The following is a 17,893-nucleotide window of genomic DNA, read 5'->3' on the forward strand; positions in this document are numbered from 1 at the left end:
ATTTGAAAAGAAGTGCTCTTTATCTGCTGGGGTTGAGAAATGGGTAAAATGCAAGCCTAGAATTACTAGTGGACTTAGCCTCCACTTGGGAAAAATATCCTTGAAATTAAAGTCAAAATAGAGGAAATGTAAGCTGAATAATGGAGAAAGAACAAGTTCTGGTGAAAATATATGAGCAACTTGAACCAGCTAAGCCTGAAGTCAATACATTTCCCAGACCCTTCAATGAAAATGGCTACTAAATTCCCAGGCTTTCAACCACCTTATAACCTATTACAATTTACTGATGTACCCATTTTTTCCCCTTAGATTGAAATGCTGAGTCAGTACTGTTCTTTCATATGTCCATGTGCTTCAGACTAGAATTTAATGAGAAAATTCTAACTGGGAGATGTTCTGTCCAGAGCCTCCACCACTTCTGTCAATCTAATCATGCCTCCAGGTGGAAAAAGATAATGTTAGAAACGAAGAGTCCTTGAAACACCACTTCCAAATTCCAACAAAACGCAGAATTCTCCTTTGTTGAACATCTTGCTTCACCATAAACTCTAAATCTTTTGGTGGCTTAGAAAAAGTTGGCATGTGGCAGAGTCCTGCTACACAGATAGAGACATCAGAGAATGGGCTCTTGGCCATACTCGGCACACATTCTGAAGACGTGGCCCCATGCCACCGCATCCCCTTACACTCAATGTGCCATTGGGCTCAAGAGCGAGGGCAGCCTGGACATGAAAAATAACCTGAACTTCATGGATGGGTTTGATAGATGAAGAAAAATGCTCTACAGCTCTTCACTCCATTCCAGCTAGTAAATGTAATAAGAACTAACATCTATTGCGTGCTATTGTACCAAGCGTGGTGCTAAATACTCTTCTTGCATCCTCCCTTTTAATCCTCATCTACTACAATCCTATGTGGTAGACCCTATTATAATCCCCACTTTCCAGTTGAAGAAACGGGACCTAGAAAACTTACCAAACCTCCCTAGATCACTGAGCAGGATCCAGACCCAAGAAGCAGGACCCAGGCTCTCAATCACAATGCAACGTTGTGTGATAACAATAAAGCCTGGATCATGGTTTTAAAATTACGAAAATGAAAGTTCTGACTGGAAGGAAGTTTAGATATCATCTAGCCTGACAGAAAAACTGAGGGTGAGGGAGCAGTGACTTCCCCAAAGTCACATACAAGTTAAAGAACCAGGCACTGAAATCTAGCCCTGATGCCCCAGCACTTCTGCAGCATCATTTCAGGATAGATACACATCACCACACAGACCAAGTAATTCAACAGGCAGCACCATTACAGATGCACCAGTCATTAAAATACCAAAATATGTCCAGACCAGGTAGCAAATTGCACCATTCTAAGACTATTTCCCTCTCCCCTTAGGACTCCCGAATCCCTCCAAAATTCAGAAATGAAAGGGCAAATGTCCGTCCCTCTGGCCAGCTTCCATTCTGATTAGCCAACCCCCTCCCTCAGTTAAGTAGTTTTAACATGAGCCCTTCATTAACACAAAAGGCGGCACACAGACTATTCTTCCTCTGGATAATGGGAACTTCATGGGTGAATTGCAGGCCGCATCTCAGTCACTTGGGAGAACACTGTTATCTCAAATATAAGAGGTAGACAAAACTAACCATGCCAACTGTGCACCCATGCCGATGTGGGAGGGGGCCAGAGAGGGGACGGTTCAGCCTGGCATTTGGAGACTCTGACGAGGCTTTTTCATCCTCTTCCAGTTGTGGGTTAAGACATAGCCTCCCCAAAGAGTGGAAGAGTTCAGGACATCTGAATTGTCAGTTGGAAGCAAGAAGGGCCATGCCCCATCTCTCTCACCTTCCTTGTTTCTTATTGGAACGGCAGAGCCATCTCTCAAGTCATGGGAGCCCTACTGACAAGGAGTGGGAAATACAAGGGAAGCAAACTCGCCGGCTGCACACACCAGCCCCAGGCTCCCTTTGAAGTCAATGGGAGGTAAGCTGTTCTTTTTGACTCTTCTCAGCTGCAGAGATGAAGAAGCAAATTGCTAATGAAGGGAGGCCCTGATGCATAGAATGCCCAGCAAGAGTCAACCTTGTGCACTGCTAGCCAGGCTGAAAACCATCGAGATCCCAGTGGCCTGCCTTCATGAGATGATGGTTTGCAGAGGACCGACTTGGGCCATTTAAGTATCTGTTCCCCAGTTATGCCTTACCAGGATTTGCAGATCACCAAGTAATTCTCAAATACGAATTGATAGGCATATTCATATTCCATCCATCCATGAACATTCTGTTATGGACCAGAAATCTATTTCAGTGGTAGCCACAACTTTCTTGTATAATGTTTAAAGCTAGAGATATTACACAGTGATTGAAGGCCAATATAGAAAAAGCTCAACAACTCCTCACCTACCTCCCCTTCATCTGGCGATCTCCTCCTCATTCTCTGGATGTTAGCTTACATGTCACTCCCTGTTCCAGCCTCCTCCCCCAGACTCAGTTAGAATTCCCGTAGCACTTTATGATTTCCTTTTTGCAGTATTTATTACATTTATAATTATTTGCTCAATGCTTATCTTTCCTACTAGAACTACACTACCCACGAGGATTGAGGCAGCATTACTCTTACATATCCCCAGTACCCAGAAGAGAATTTTGCTTAATAGTGAATATTTACTGAGTAATGAATGAATACTGCAAGAGCTTGACATCAAGTCCTAGCTATTTATGGAGTAGGCTTCTTAACTATCATTAGAATGTGTGGGAAAGTCACTTAAAAAGACAAAGTCATCCATGCGTACATCAAGTTCTTCAGCTTCACCAATTCACAAAACACTTTCCAGTTTGTCTTCTCTTCCTATTTCTTTAAATCCATTCTCTCCTATACCATGATTTAAGAGAACCTCCATTCCATGTTATTGTAATTGGTGCATCATTGAATTTTTCTCAAACTGGGGTCCACAGAGCTTGCCTTATCTTATGGGCCTGTGAATTCGCTACGAGGTTTGTAAAGAGATGAAAGCATGTACTGAACCATGCAGGTGAACATTTTAAAACTGAGTATGGACACATGATTTCCATATCTGGAAGTTTTTAAATATATTGAAAATTCTCTCACATTCCTCCCTTTAAAAAGTGGAGTCTCATTTCCCTTCCCTTGAATGCAGGACTCAGTCACTTGCTTCTAATGAACAGAGTGAGATAATGAACTTCCATGACTTCCAAGGCTAGGTTGGAAAGGGAGATACAGCTTCCCCCGGTCATCTCTCTTGGAGCATGCGCCTGGGAAGCCCTGAGCCACCATTGAGCAATCTGAATCTGTCAGGCTGCAGAGACCAAATGGAGAGATTGCACAGAGACTGCCAGAGGATCCCCAGCTGTTCAAGTCTTCCTAGCCTAGCTACCAGGCACGTGAGTGACAAGGGCTTCCAGCCTCAGCCACCATCTCACTACAACTTCATGAAAGACCCCAAGCCGGAACTGCCCAGCAGAGCCACTCCTGGGCTCCTCACCCGAAGAAACCATGAAGGATAAATGATTATTGGTGTTTTAAGTCCCTGAGTTTTGTGGTGTTTGAAACAAAGCAAAAGATAATTAGCATGGTGTCCTTCTTTGCAGTCGGGTTTATGATTGCATCGGAACCATACCTTTATCAGAGGCGAATGAGTGGAGAATACAGGCCTACTTAATAAATGCATGTCAAGCGCCAGGTAAAGTTTTGCAGTAGTTCAAAAAGAGAAAAGTGACAGGCAAACGGCTCATCACACCCAACTTGGTGTTTCGGGCAGGCTGAACTCAAAGGAACCTTTGTTTAGTCAATACCATACTCAAGTTGCAAGCAGTTACTGGGTTTCAGCAAAACAACTTCAGCAATTACATGTAACAAATGTGATCCATTTTAATTGTATTGGCTCTATTTTGCTTTTATTTTTTCTCTGATTCTACTTAACTTAATAATTGCTTCTACCTAGTTTTATATGTATACTTTTGAGTAACATTATAATAATTTAACACCAGAGGATCGTGACTACTTTTTCTTTAAAAGCAATCTTAAATTTAAAAATCAGTGAAAGAGGATCTTCATAAAGGTGTGCACATCTCTAACACACTATCATCTCATTAACTGTTGTTAAATGAAGTCACTGTTCACCCTAGAGCACTCGTCAGAACTGTCCACATATGGACCAGTTTAACTGTAAGGTTGGTATCTCTGCCTTTAAGTCTCCTGGTTCAAGCCTCATGTTTGAAACCCACGCTGATGACAATGATGTTTTCATCCGTGTATTCTTAGCACACATGCCTGACTGTTTTGATCAGCAATCCCTTATTCCTCCTGTTTATCACTTTCAGCTGGAAGATGGCACAACAAAGACAGGTGGTCTTCAACCTCCCCAGCTCCAATTTTTGAGTAGAGCATTTAGATTATATTTTAAATCAAACCATTATAAATGTACCTTTCAAATCTGGTGAATATTCTTTCACTCATTTTTATATTACCTCAAAAGTACAGAAGCTTAATTTATAACATATTAATATTTTAAATATATATTTTTATATGGCTGATTGATAGATATAACATGTAGCTTTCCATTCTATGCTGTGACAAATATCTGGAAGTAATTTGATTTTTTAAATAAAACAATAGATTATTAATTATCATAATAACATCAATCATGTACTGCTGTCTTGAAATACTGGCACAGTATGGTGTTAATCATTTCATCTATATTGTTTCATTTAATCCACACACGTTACCTAATGATTTAGGTAAAACTGTCATTTTACAGAGGCTCAGAGGGATGGTCATTTGTCCAAAGATAACATAACTGGAAATGGAGTAGCTAAGATTGAACCCACAGAGGTCTGCCTTTATCAACTCAGTTTTCCAACCTCTCTAAATTCTCTTGACTGTCCATACTTTCTTGTTTACCATATTCCTGTGAAGCTAAGTTGTCTTGTCATCAGTTGTAAGATGTTTCATTATTTATGTGCCAACATGACAAAGACTGACAATTAAACTAGAGCACAATGCTTTATCACTAGAACTTTTATTTTATATTGATTTGAAAGTAATCTATTTAATAAGTAAACCTAATTAGACATATTTTTAGCGAACATTCCTGTTATACAGATATAAAACAGAAAGCATAAACAAAATAAATGGAAGGAGGTGTGTTCTGGAATTTCCCATTTGGAGTCTGGCTCTTCTAGGTTGTTTTGAGATGAGGGTCATCAGTGTCCCGGTTTTTCCACAATGTCATTCTCCAAGAACGAGAGCATTGATGATGTAGTATTTCTTAAAAGAACACTCCATTATTGGGTCTGGATTTTTCTTCCAAGCTGCTGTCATCCTTTCCACAAGTTTTGATATGTATGTGCAGGCCTCTCATTTAAATATTAAAAAAAGCACATCTTAGAGTCAATGGAATGTGATATTATTATATTTCCTGTAGACCATGTTAAAAAATCAACCATCTACAAATTTAAGTATTTACAATGTTATGGTTATACTAGGCATAAAGGTCTAATATCAGGCTTCAGCCTGCTATGGATCATTAGTATACATTTATGTTGCTTTACTTACATTATCTCCATTTGTTGAATGCTTATGATGATCAGTTACTGCTCTAGATGCTTTGCATGTGTTAAGTTGTTAAACCAAAGGAAGCAGCATGTTGTCCCACTATATCAATGAAGAAACTAAGATTTTGAGAGTTTAAAGAATTTGTTCAAAGTCACATCGCTTCTTAAGTGGCAAAGGCCAGGATCTAACTTCAGTCTCTCCGACACCAAATTTCATACTGCTAGCTACTTTGTGATATTACCATCCACATAAACACATGCATTGGCAGTGTGAGAATTGGTAAATACTGTTAATGATTCTTGTTATGTGCTATGTACAAACGATTTCTACTTCCCTTAGCCTTTTCTCTGCCTGCATATGAGTATACAAGGTAGCATGAACGTGGATCTTTATTGACTCCTCTCCCGTATGTTAACAGTAACCCTGCAGGGACTGATCTGGAGGTAATGCGCCAATATTTCTCAAAGCCCGGCAATGCATCACTCCCATGGCTGTCTTGCTTTAGAGGTTTCTGGGGGAGTTACCTATAAAATTGACCACAGTACTGGCTGTCACAGGACTCTTACACAATCAAGTCCATGCATTCCTATTTTACCACTGATGAGAAAATTTCATCTTGGCAATCATTCTATGGGAAATTAATGTGGCTTCCTTTCATTGTTTATAACCCACTGTAGGAAAGGAAGGAATATGTGCAATTGTTTTATGTTGTACCTGAAGCAAAAGATTTCATTATTTAGCTGCTGCCCAGTTAAGCCATGGTAATTATGTTGCTTTTAAAAAGAAGGAAATTAATCTCACAGAAACTCTCATTTTATAATCTGGAGGTGAGTGGCACAAATAGTTAGCAATACTTCTAAACTTCACGCTGTGCAAGTAACTAATCCAGGAATTACTTATAAAATCAAGTGAAGCAGCTTTTATAATGTTAGGTCGTGGATTTTGGAAACCTTCATGTAAAGATTCCTCCCCTGGTACCTTGAGACACTGTCTTTACCAACTCAATCCGGGTGTTTGGAAAAAAGAAGATCTCTGATGTTTCTAAAGCTTGTGAGCCATACTTTGTTAGAGAAATCTCAGCTTCATCTGAAAAGGCTTGTGAGACACTGTGAACCATGCCAAGTCAACTGGGATGAATTGTACAAGATATCCATGTTCTTTCTCCCATTTTCTCAAGTCTCAGCATCTGGCAGCACCATCTTCCCAGCTATCCAAAGTTGAAATGATTCTTGACTTGTCCCTTTTATTTGGTCCCTATATCCAAACAGTCTTTGAGTCCTACTTATTCCACCTCCTCAGTAACTCCCTAATCTGCCTACTTCTCTCCATCCTAACTGTCATTACTTCCATTCACCACCATGACCCACCTGGACAACTGCATCAGCTTCACCCTAATCTAACTGATTCTTCCTGCCTCTGGTCCTGCTGTTTATAAAGTGAAAAGTCTAATCATATCACTCCCTGGCTTAACCTTTTTGATGGCTTCCTGTGGCTCTTGAGATAAGAACCCAAGTTCATTCTATAGCTTACAAGTCCCCTCATGATGAGGGCCCTCTCGCTTCCCAAGGCCCATCTCTCTCCCTCTCTCCAGCCCGCCCCCATTTCTCTGCTTCAGTCAAATGGAACAACTTTCAGCAATTCAATTCTCCCACCTTAAGGCCCTTACACATGGGATTTCTCTGCTTAAAATATCCTGCCCTTTCAAGTCCAAAGTTAGATTTTCCATCCTCTTAGGATGACTTCCGCCATGCCTATTCTAATTTCATGCCCCCTACCCTGTGATCTCTTACTTCTTTATGATTATCTTATCACTCAGTTAACTCTGTTATAATTATCCATTTGTTCACTTTCTCTACCAACCATGAATTCCTTGAGAACAGAAACTGTCTCTTGTTCACTGGTATATGTCAGGGCAGTGGCTGCCATACTGTGTATAGCACCAGTGGTACAAAGAATGATTTGAAGTGGTACACTGAGGCTCGCTTTTAAAGTTTTAAAAATTGTTCTGCATTTTTTATGTTTATCTTCTCTTTATAGCAAGCAGTGTTTGTTTTATTTATTACGAACCACAGATGCACAGAACTGAATTGACTATTATCCTTGTTTCATTACGCAGTCATCATTGGTCCCTGCATGATGCACTGATATTTATTTTGCTAGTTATTTTATACCATAATAAGCATCGCCAAATTTGCCATGCAAAATAAAAGCTCAGATCTTCACAGTAGCCAACATCCACCCATATGGTACACTGGTTCTGTTCTTCTGCATCCTTCTACCTGACCCTGCACACCATGATCACCATTCTCTTGCTTTCTATTTAAATAGTTTTAGCCTATCTCTAAATTGCATTTACTTTTTAGTTTTTTAAGATTGTGGGAGATGTTTAATATTTCAATTGTTTTATAAGTTCTACTTTTTAATTATCTATAATCACATATAAAAACAGAGCAGAAGACTATATTTCCTTTTTTATTGAAATATAATTGACAGATAACATTATATTAGTTTCAGGTGTACAACATAAAAATTCAATATTTGTATATATTGTGAAATGATCACCACCATAAGTCTAGTTAACATCTGTCACCATACACAGTTATAAATTTTTTTTCTTGTGACAAGAACTTTTAAGATCTACTCTCTTAGCAGTTTTCAAATACGTAATATAGTATTACTACCTATAGTCACCATGTTCTACATTCTAAATTATTTTCTTATGTTGGCCGTGTTTAACTTTATAAAAAGGATATCAGGTTTACACAATATTTGGGGACTTTTTTCACTTACTATCTTGTTGCTGAGAGGCATCCATATTGTCTGCTGTTGTAGTTCATTTAGTTTGACTGCTCTATTATAGTCCATTGATGACTATACCACACTTTAAGCATCCACTCACCCATTGATGGGCTCTTGGGTTGTCTCCAGGTTTTAGCTATTGTGCACAGTGGTGTTCTGAACATTCGAGTATGTACCTCCTGTTGGACACGTGCACGAATTTCACTGGGGTAAAACTGCTGGGTCACAGAATATGTGAATCTTTAACTCTTGGAGACAATGCCAAGCTAGGATTCAATGAGATGGCACCAATTTACACTCCTACCAATAATATATCTGAAACCCTATCGATCCACATCCTCTCCAATACTCCGTATTGTCAGCCTTCTTTACTTTGGCCACTCCCCTATCAGGAAAATGGTATTCCATGTGACCTTGATTTGTATTTCCCTGACCATGAATAATATTGAACATTTCTTCATGCATCTATTGTACATATGTGTTTTCTCTTCTGAAATGCTTATTCCTGTTTTCTACCCATTTTTCTCTTGGATTGTTTGTATTCTTATCGATCTTAACATATTTTGATGCCAATTGTTAGTAAATTATGTGTACTTATTGCAGAATATCTTATCGAAGTTGGTAACTTATCTTCGTAATATCTTTAAGGTGTACTAATTAATAAAAGTTCTTAAGATAACATGCATATGACATTCAACAACACCAAAGTAGGCTTCTGGATAACGTGGCAGGGAGTGAAATTACCCAGTTTCTTAAGTCATGAAGTGGGTTGGGGCAGAGGCTTTGCTCTGTATTTGAGCTGTTTTTGAACTACAACCTACTGCTGTCCACACTTCCATTAGGTGTCGGGCACATCATAGACACTCAGCCACAACTTGCTGGAATGAACTAAAATACTCTGTGGAAATGGGCACACTGAGAAGAACATTCATTCTCCAAGTTGTTTAAACAGATGGTTTGTTTTTAAAAGACAAAAAAAAATTGTAAAAGAAACTAAAGAATAGGATTGATCTTCATTTGATCCTCGTGGTGTTGGGGAAACGGTATTTTTGGCAGACTATGTCATGTGGTTAGACTGGGCAATTTTCCCCTTCTCTAAGACTATAATTGGAGATGCCTTGGTATATGTATTTTTTACTGACTCAACTAAAAGAGACTTTTGCATACATTGTGAAAATTCTCTTTGGAGCTAAAGAAAGGAAAGAAATAAGAATTAAATACTACTTCTTCTTAAAAGCCATCCCTGATCTCAAGTCCCCCTACCCAAATGGACCTATCTCTTTTTCTTCTCCATTTCTTAGGTTTCACATGGGCACAAAGCAGGACATACCAACAAAGGCCATTTTGATGTGGAATCATAATATAAAAATGCTGATTTGTAATCTTATTTTTACCAAAAATATGGGGCCAATCAAACTCTCAGAGGCTCTTTCTGTGACGACCACTCACCCCATAGCCAGCAATCCCACCCACCTCCCATGAGGGCCAAGGCAGAGGCAGGAATAAGTTAGGTCTGAGGGATGGGGTGAGGATGTCTGTTTTATACCTTACCTGTAGTATTTCTCAATATGAAAGTCCAGCAGTGTTTTTTAACTTTAAAGTATATTATACTATATGTCATAATACAAAAGATTTCATATTCACATATACATATGTAGTATAAGGAATACTGTTACACACACCCTGTTTACCCATGGTTCAGCCTAACATAACAGAATTTTACCAGTCCTACTGCAACTCCCATATCAATCCCTCTCTCTTCATTTATTATTTATTCAAAAATATTTATTTTGGGGCTGGCCTCATGGCCAAGGGGTTACAGTTCTTCTTGCTCTACTTTGGCAGCCTGAGTTCACAGGTTCAGATCCCAGGCATGGATCCACACCAGTCATCAGCCATGCTGTGGAGGCATGCTACACACAAAAAATAGATGAAGATGGGCACAGATGTTAGCCCAGGGCTAATCTTCCTCAAGCAAAAAAAAAAAAAAGAGGAAGCTTGGCAATGGATGTTAGCTCAAGGTGAATCTTCTTCACCAAAAAAAAAAATTATTTGAATGATTATTATGTGTCAAGCACTGTTCTAGGTACTGCAAAATAGTAAGATAAAAAAACAGACAAGAAGCCCTGACTCATGAAGCTTAAATTTTATAAAAGGAAACAACTATTTTGAATTTTGGGTTCATTAGTCTCTTTTCCCTCCTCATAGTTTTACTATATATATAGATACATATATGAATCTCCAACTAATATATTAATTAGTTTACTATCTTCTAAGCCTTGCTTTTTTCACTTAAAATTTTTGTGCATGAATGCTGGTTCATTCATTTTCACTATCTGTGGCCTTCTATTATGTGAATACTTCACAGTGTATCATTTTCCTCTTTATGGATATTTGGATTGTCTTTAGATTTTTGCTATTACAAACAAAGCTACTTGAAACAGCATCATACAGCATATATTTTTTGTCTCTGGATTCTTTTGCTTAACATTATGCTTGTGAGATTAATTTCTGTTGCTGTGTGTAGCAGTAATACGTTGCTGTTCATTGGTGTATCGTTTTCCACTGGATGTATATATCCAATTTACTTATAACTCTGTATTTCAACATTTGAGTTATTTCTAGTATTTGTTTAATGCCATGTTTCCCTGCCATATTTGAAGCATATATTTGTGTTGGGTATTGCTGGGTCTTAAGATATGCATATGCCCAATTTTAGTAGATCCTGCCAACCAATTGTCTGAAGCAGTTATACAATTTTTACTCTTGCAGTAATGTATGAAAGTAACCATTCTGGTGGCATTGTGATTTTAATTTCCCTTTACCTGACGATTAATGAAAGTGAGCGCTTTTACAAGAGTTTGTTGGTTCCTTAATATCATATTTTATGAAATACCAGTTTAACACTTTTTCCCATTTTTTTCTATTTCTTATTGATTTGAAGAAAATATATACATAAGTACTCCCAAACATATAAATGATAGAACCACTGGTACATCATTAAATAGAAGTGATAATAACAGGCAAACTTGTCTCACTCCCAATCTCAGAGATAAATATTCAACATTTCACTTAAATAGGACATTATTATAGCTTTAAAAACATGATTTATCAGATAAAGGAAGTTCATTTCCATTCCTACTTTACAAAGTTTTATCATGAAAGCATGTTGAATTTATCAAGTGCTTTTTTGTAACTATTGAGATAATCATGTGAATTTTCTCCTTTATTCTATTAATATGGTTAGTTGCACTGACTGATGTTTGAATGTTAACACAACCATGCATCCACTCCTAGAATAAATTCAGCTATACTGTAGTGTAGTACCCTTTCTAAATATTGTTGGATTCAGTATGCTAATATTTTGCTTAGAATTTTTTTAAATCTATTTTCATGGGAAAGATTGGCCTACAGGTTTACTTTCTTATAATATCCTTGCCAGTTTTTGGTATTAAGGTTTTGCTGGCCTCAAAAACACACTGGAAAATGATACCTGTTCATTCTAGATAGTTTCTTTGGATCCATCTCCCCCTTCACTATTCTCTCTTCACCTGTGTCTAATCAATTAAGCCCACTGATTGAGTTCTTAAGTTCAGTTATTGTATTTTTAAATTCTCAAGTTCCCAATTGATCCCATTATATAATATTCAGTTTTCCATCAAAATTCTCCATCTCATTATTTAATATTTTCACATATTATTCTTGATTATTTTAATACCTACGTCTATTAACAAAAATATCTGGATATCTTCTGGGTCTGTTTCTACTGTTTATTATTTTCTATTAGACATTAGTTAATTCTTACCTTTTTGTGCATCTCATTATTTTTGTTTGAATGCTACACATTGATTTGAAAAACTGTAGAAACTGAAGTTCTCAACTGTTCCTTTAATATTGTCCAATTCCTTGAGGAGAAAGGCAGATCAGGTTACAAGCCCACCTCTTTGGGATTCTACCTTCCCTCCAATCCCAGAATTGCAAGTTCTTACTGTATTAGTATTATCAGTCAATGCTTTCAAAGAGAGGTAAAAAAATATTTTGCCAATCTTGTCTAGTTATTGTCAGAGGAAGAATTTGTCTGAAATAAGCTAGTGTGCTATTGCCAGAAGTAGCACTGTCTATCTTATCGGATTTTAATTTGTATTTTCCATATTTCAAATGAGTTGAGCATTTTTAGAAGCTTATCAGCCACTATTGTTTTCACGTATGCAAAGTTTTCTATTTAATTATTAGTTTTGTCTTATTGATCTGAAGTTCTTTATATCATTTAGATTTTTATCCTCGCTATTATGTATATTTAAGTTATTTCTCTCTGATTACAGTTTGTCTTTTCATTCTTTATTTATTTTGATGGATTCATGTATTATTTTCAATGTGGTCATATTCATTAACCTTTTCCATTTTGGTTTGTGCCTTTTTTCTTATTTAGGAACTCCTTTCCTATCTCAGTGTCATAAAGATAACCTCCTATATTTTACCCTAATCGTTTTAAAGTTTTTCTTTTAACTTTTGTCTTTAATCCATCTGCAGTTCATGTTTGTGTGTGCGGTGAAGTAGGGATTCAATTTCATTTTTTTCCATATGGATAAGAAGTTGTCCCAGAACCATTTACTGAAATGAGGAACTGACTCCATATAAAAAGCACTTTAATTTCAGAACATTGTTTCAGGAAACTATGCTCCAAGTATGGGAGGTCCTCATTATCACAGTATTCATGATCTGTGTCCCCCAAAGAAACAACCTCTTTAAAAGCTAGTCCTCCCTCAAACAAACTGTTGACTGATTTTAGCTTCTCTCCCTTCGTCGTGTCAACAGTATTTACTAGTCAATGTCTCAGGTTGTTAGCTGTTTTAAAATTCCCAAAATACAAGGCAAAAACAATGCAAATTGATGGCAAAGTAAAATTACAAATCTTGCAAAGGAGGTTGCATCTTACCATCTGAGCATAATTGCTCTAATCATCCCCAAAGGCAATGACAGATGGTCATATGGCAGAATTGGACCAGTTAGTAACAAAAGAACAGAACATCAGCAGGTGAGATGACACTATAGATGACTCAAAAAGAAAATGACTTCAACATCAAAATTTAAGAGCAATCCTCGAGAAACATGTACAAAGACCTTGTGTATTTTTGCAAACTGATCTTTATGATCATGATGCAAAAGTAAAATTAACAATGTCTTATAGCTCAATTTTCTTTCTTTCTTTCTTTTTTTGTTTTGAGGAAGATTGGCCCTGAGCTAACATCTGTTGCCAATCTTCCTCTTTTTTTTCTCCCCAAAGCCCCATTACATAGTTGTATATCCTAGTTGTAAGTCATTCCAATTTTTCTGTGTGGGAAGCCGCCACAGCATGGCTTGATGAGTGGTGTGTAGGTCTGCGCCCATGATCCAAACCGGTGAACCCCAGGCCACTGAAGTGGAGTGTGCACACTTAACCACTTGGCCATGGGGCCAGCCACAATTTTTTAAAGTAGAATTATATACACATACACATACAAATAACAGCACTTGATTCTTTGATTGTTCTGAGACTATGTCACAGTTGGAATTATGACCTAAATTCTCTTAAACATAAAATAAGACTGGTTTGTAAGTTATGTTGTATTTTTCAAGACAAATTCCCAATCAAAGCTTCTTCACTGCTATTTCGTATAAAACTCTGATGATTTAAGATTATGAACAATAAAAGGGATGGGGAGAGTAGGGAGGCTTCAAGTCTAATATTTGACACAAACCCACTTCTCAATGGACTTATTTCACAGGACAAGTTTAAATGGTCATGAGGGCCAGTAGTAGGGTGAGGTAACTGAGGCGCACAGGGCAAAAAATCTGAGACAGCATTCACTCTTGGGATTGGACAAGTGCAAACACTGATCTGATTTCTATCACCAGGCATTAGTTTTGCCAATTCTTGGACTGGAAAGAAATCACACAGCATGTTCTCTTTTGTGTCTGGTTTCTTTCACTCAGCATGCTTTTGTATGTATCAGTAATTCATTTCCCTTTATTGCTCAGTATTCTGTTTTATAAATTTTCATTTTATAATATATGATATTTTATAAATATACTATTTTATATTTTATAATAAACCTCTTTATATAACATTATATAAAGATACCACACTGTGTTTATCCATTCATCTATTGATGGGCATTTGAACTGTTTCTAGTTGTTGCCTGTTATGAATAAAGGCATTGTGACATTAGTGTCCAATTCCTTTTGTGGACATATATTTTCATTTCTTTTGGGTAAATGCCTAGGAGGGAAAATACTGGGTAAGATGGTAGGTGTTTGTTTAACTTGATAAAAACTGCCAAAATGTTTTCCAAAAAACTTGTACCATCTTATGCAACTATCTGCAATGCATGAGAGTGCCAGCTGTTCCATATCCTCGCCAATACTTGCTATTGTTAGTCACTTTAATTTTAGCCATTCCATTGCTGTGAAGTGGTATCTCATTGTGTTTTAATGTGCATCCCCCTGAAGAAGAATATGATGTTGAGTATCTTGTCATGTGTTTATTAGCTACATATCTTCTTTTATAAAATGCTTTTTCAAGTCTTTAGCCTGTTTTTTAACTGAATTGTTTGTCATCTTATTATTGAGTTTAAGAGTTCTGTATATATTCTGGATTATATATTCTAGACACAAGAGCTCTGTCAGAGTCATGTATTGATAATATTTTCCCCCAAACTATGGCTCACCTTTTGCTTTTCCCATTGGTGCCCTTCGAAAGGCAAAAAGTTTTAATTTGATAAAGTCCAATTTATAATTTTTTCTTTTATGTTTAGTCTAAGAAATCTTTGCCTACATCAAAGTTACAAAAATTTTCATTTTATTCTACAAATATTGTAGTTTTGGCTTTTACATTTAAACCTAGGATCTATTTTGAATTAATTTTGGTTTATGGCATGAAGTAGGCATCAAAACTCATTTTTTAATATGAATGTCCAGTTGTTCCCACATCACTTATTAAAAACAACTTTGTTTTCCCACTTAATTACTTTAGAACCTTTCCAAAATTCAACTGGCCATAGGTGTGTGGGTCTATTTCTAGACTCTTCTGTTTCACTGTTCTATATGTCGATACTTTTGTCAATACCACATTGTTATGATTACTGGAGCTTTCTAATAAGACTTGAAATCAGGTAGTGTAACTCTCCCAAATTTGTTCCTTTTCAAAATTGTTTTGGTTATTCTTGGTCATTTGCATTTCCATATAAATTCTAAAATCAACTTGTCAATTTCTACAAAAACATTTGCTGGGATTTTGACAAGGAGACCATTAAATCTATAAACAAATTTGATAGAACTGACATTTTAACAATACTGAGTCTGCCAATCCATGAACATGATACATCTCACGAAATCTTTTCAATTTCTCTCACCAGTGTTCAGTAGTTTTCAGTGTAGAGAACTTGCACATCTTTCATTAAGTTTATTCCTAGATATTGAAATTGTTTTTGAGACTATCAATTTATCTTTTTTTAATAACTTTTTTATTTTGGAAGAGTTTCTATAAACCCAACATCCAGTTTCCCGTATTATTAGTATTATATTTTAGTATGGTACATCTCGTCACAATTAGTGAACCAAGATTGATACATCATTATTAACTAAAATCCATACTTTATTCAGAGCTCCTTAGTTTTTCCCTGGTGTCTGTTTTTTGTTCCAGGATCTCATCCTGGATACCGTATCACATTTGGTTGTCACGACTCCTTAGGCTCTTCTTGACTTTGATAGCATCAATTTACTTTTTACTATGTTCATGATATTATGTTTTCTTTCTCCAAAATGGTAGACATATTAGATATTCACATACAAAAGAGTGAGATTTTACCCCTACTTCACACCATGTACAAAAAATAACTCCAAATGTATCAATGACCTAAATACAAGAGCTAAAACCATAAAATTCTTAGAAGAAAACGTAGGGATAAATCTTCATGACCTTCAATTTGGGTATGGATTGTTAGACATAGCAACAAAAGAAAAAGTAGATAAACAGGACTACCTTAAAATTAGAAACTTTTGTGCATCAAAGGACATTACCAAGAAAGAGAAAAGATAACCTAGAGAATGGGATAAAATACTTGCAAATTATCTTGCAAATGGGATAAAATACTAGCAAACAAAATATTGTATCTCATAAGGGTCTAGTATCTATAATATATAAAGAACTCTTACAATCCAATAACAAAAAGACACACAAACTAATTTAAAAATAGCCAAAAGATTTAAACAGACATTTCTCCAAAGAAGATACAACCAAAGAAGAAGAAATGGCTAACAAGCACACAAAAAGATGCTCTACATTAGTGGTCATGAGGGAAACGCAAACCAAATCCATAATGAGACACCATTTCACACCCATTGTGATGGCTGTAATGAAATATATGGAAACTAACAAGGCTTGGCAAGGATGTGGAGAAACTGAAACCCTCCTGCGTTGTTGGTGGGAATGGAAAGTGGTTCAGCCAGTTTGGAAAACAGTTTGGCAGTTCCTCAAAAAGTTACACATAGAATTACTCTATGATCCAGCAATTCCACTCCTAGGTATATACGCCCCAAAACTGCAAACAAGTACATGTACATACACGTCCATAGCAGCACTATTCACAAGAGCCAAAAGGTAGAAACAGCCCAAATGTCCATCACCAGATGAACGGATAAACAAAATGTGATATACACATACGACGGAATGTTATTCAGCCTTAAAAAAGAAGGGAGTGTCACATGTGCTATAACAGAGGTGAACCTTGAAAACATATGCTAAGTGAAAAAGACCAGACACAAAAGGTCACGTATTGAATGACTCCATTTCTATGAAAAATCCGTAGAGATAGAACACAGATCAGTGGTTATGAGAGGTAGGGTTCAGGAAGGTGGGGAGCAACTGCTTAACAGCCATAATTTTCCTTTCGGGTGATGGAAATGTTTGGGACTAAATGGAGGTGGTGCTTGCACAGCATTATGAATGTGCTAAATGCCTCTTAATTTTTCACTTTTAAATGACTAATTTTATGTTATATGAATTTCACCTCAATTTTAAAAATTAGAGACTTAAAAAATGGTAGGGATCTTTAGTCACGGCTGTATCTCCAGCTGCTTTAAGAGTGCCTGCATTGCAGTAGTGCTCAAGAAAAAAAAAATGTCATTGAATACATGAAAAAACAGCACCTCTCTCAAGCCCAGGAACTGTCTTTCATAGCTGTACTAGAAAATATGTACACATTTGCCTCCAAAAAGAATTTCTGAAGCCAGACATGGCTATAGTAGATATTTACCAGCCACAATTTCCCCAAAAGATAGAAGATACGCCCAGATCCTAGAAAGCAACATTCCCCATCATCTGTCATCCTTATGTATTTATTGCTTTTTTTTTTTTTGAGGAAGATTAGCCCTGAGCTAACATCTGCTGCCAGTCCTCCTCTTTTTGCTGAGGAAGATTGGCCCTGAGCTAACAACTGTGCCCTTCTTCCTCCATTTTATGTATGGGTCGCCTGTCACAGCATGG

At 36.9% G+C, this 17,893-nt stretch overlaps 1 long non-coding RNA gene across 6 annotated transcripts in view; it reads right to left on the bottom strand.

The window, feature by feature from the left end:
- The window catches only part of LOC124245141 (uncharacterized), a 372,527-nt gene that overhangs the window by 270,399 nt on the left and 84,235 nt on the right, over window positions 1–17,893 (bottom strand). The window lies entirely within an intron of this gene.

This window comes from Equus quagga, chromosome 1, assembly GCF_021613505.1.
Source record: "Equus quagga isolate Etosha38 chromosome 1, UCLA_HA_Equagga_1.0, whole genome shotgun sequence".
Taxonomy (NCBI): domain Eukaryota; kingdom Metazoa; phylum Chordata; class Mammalia; order Perissodactyla; family Equidae; genus Equus; species Equus quagga.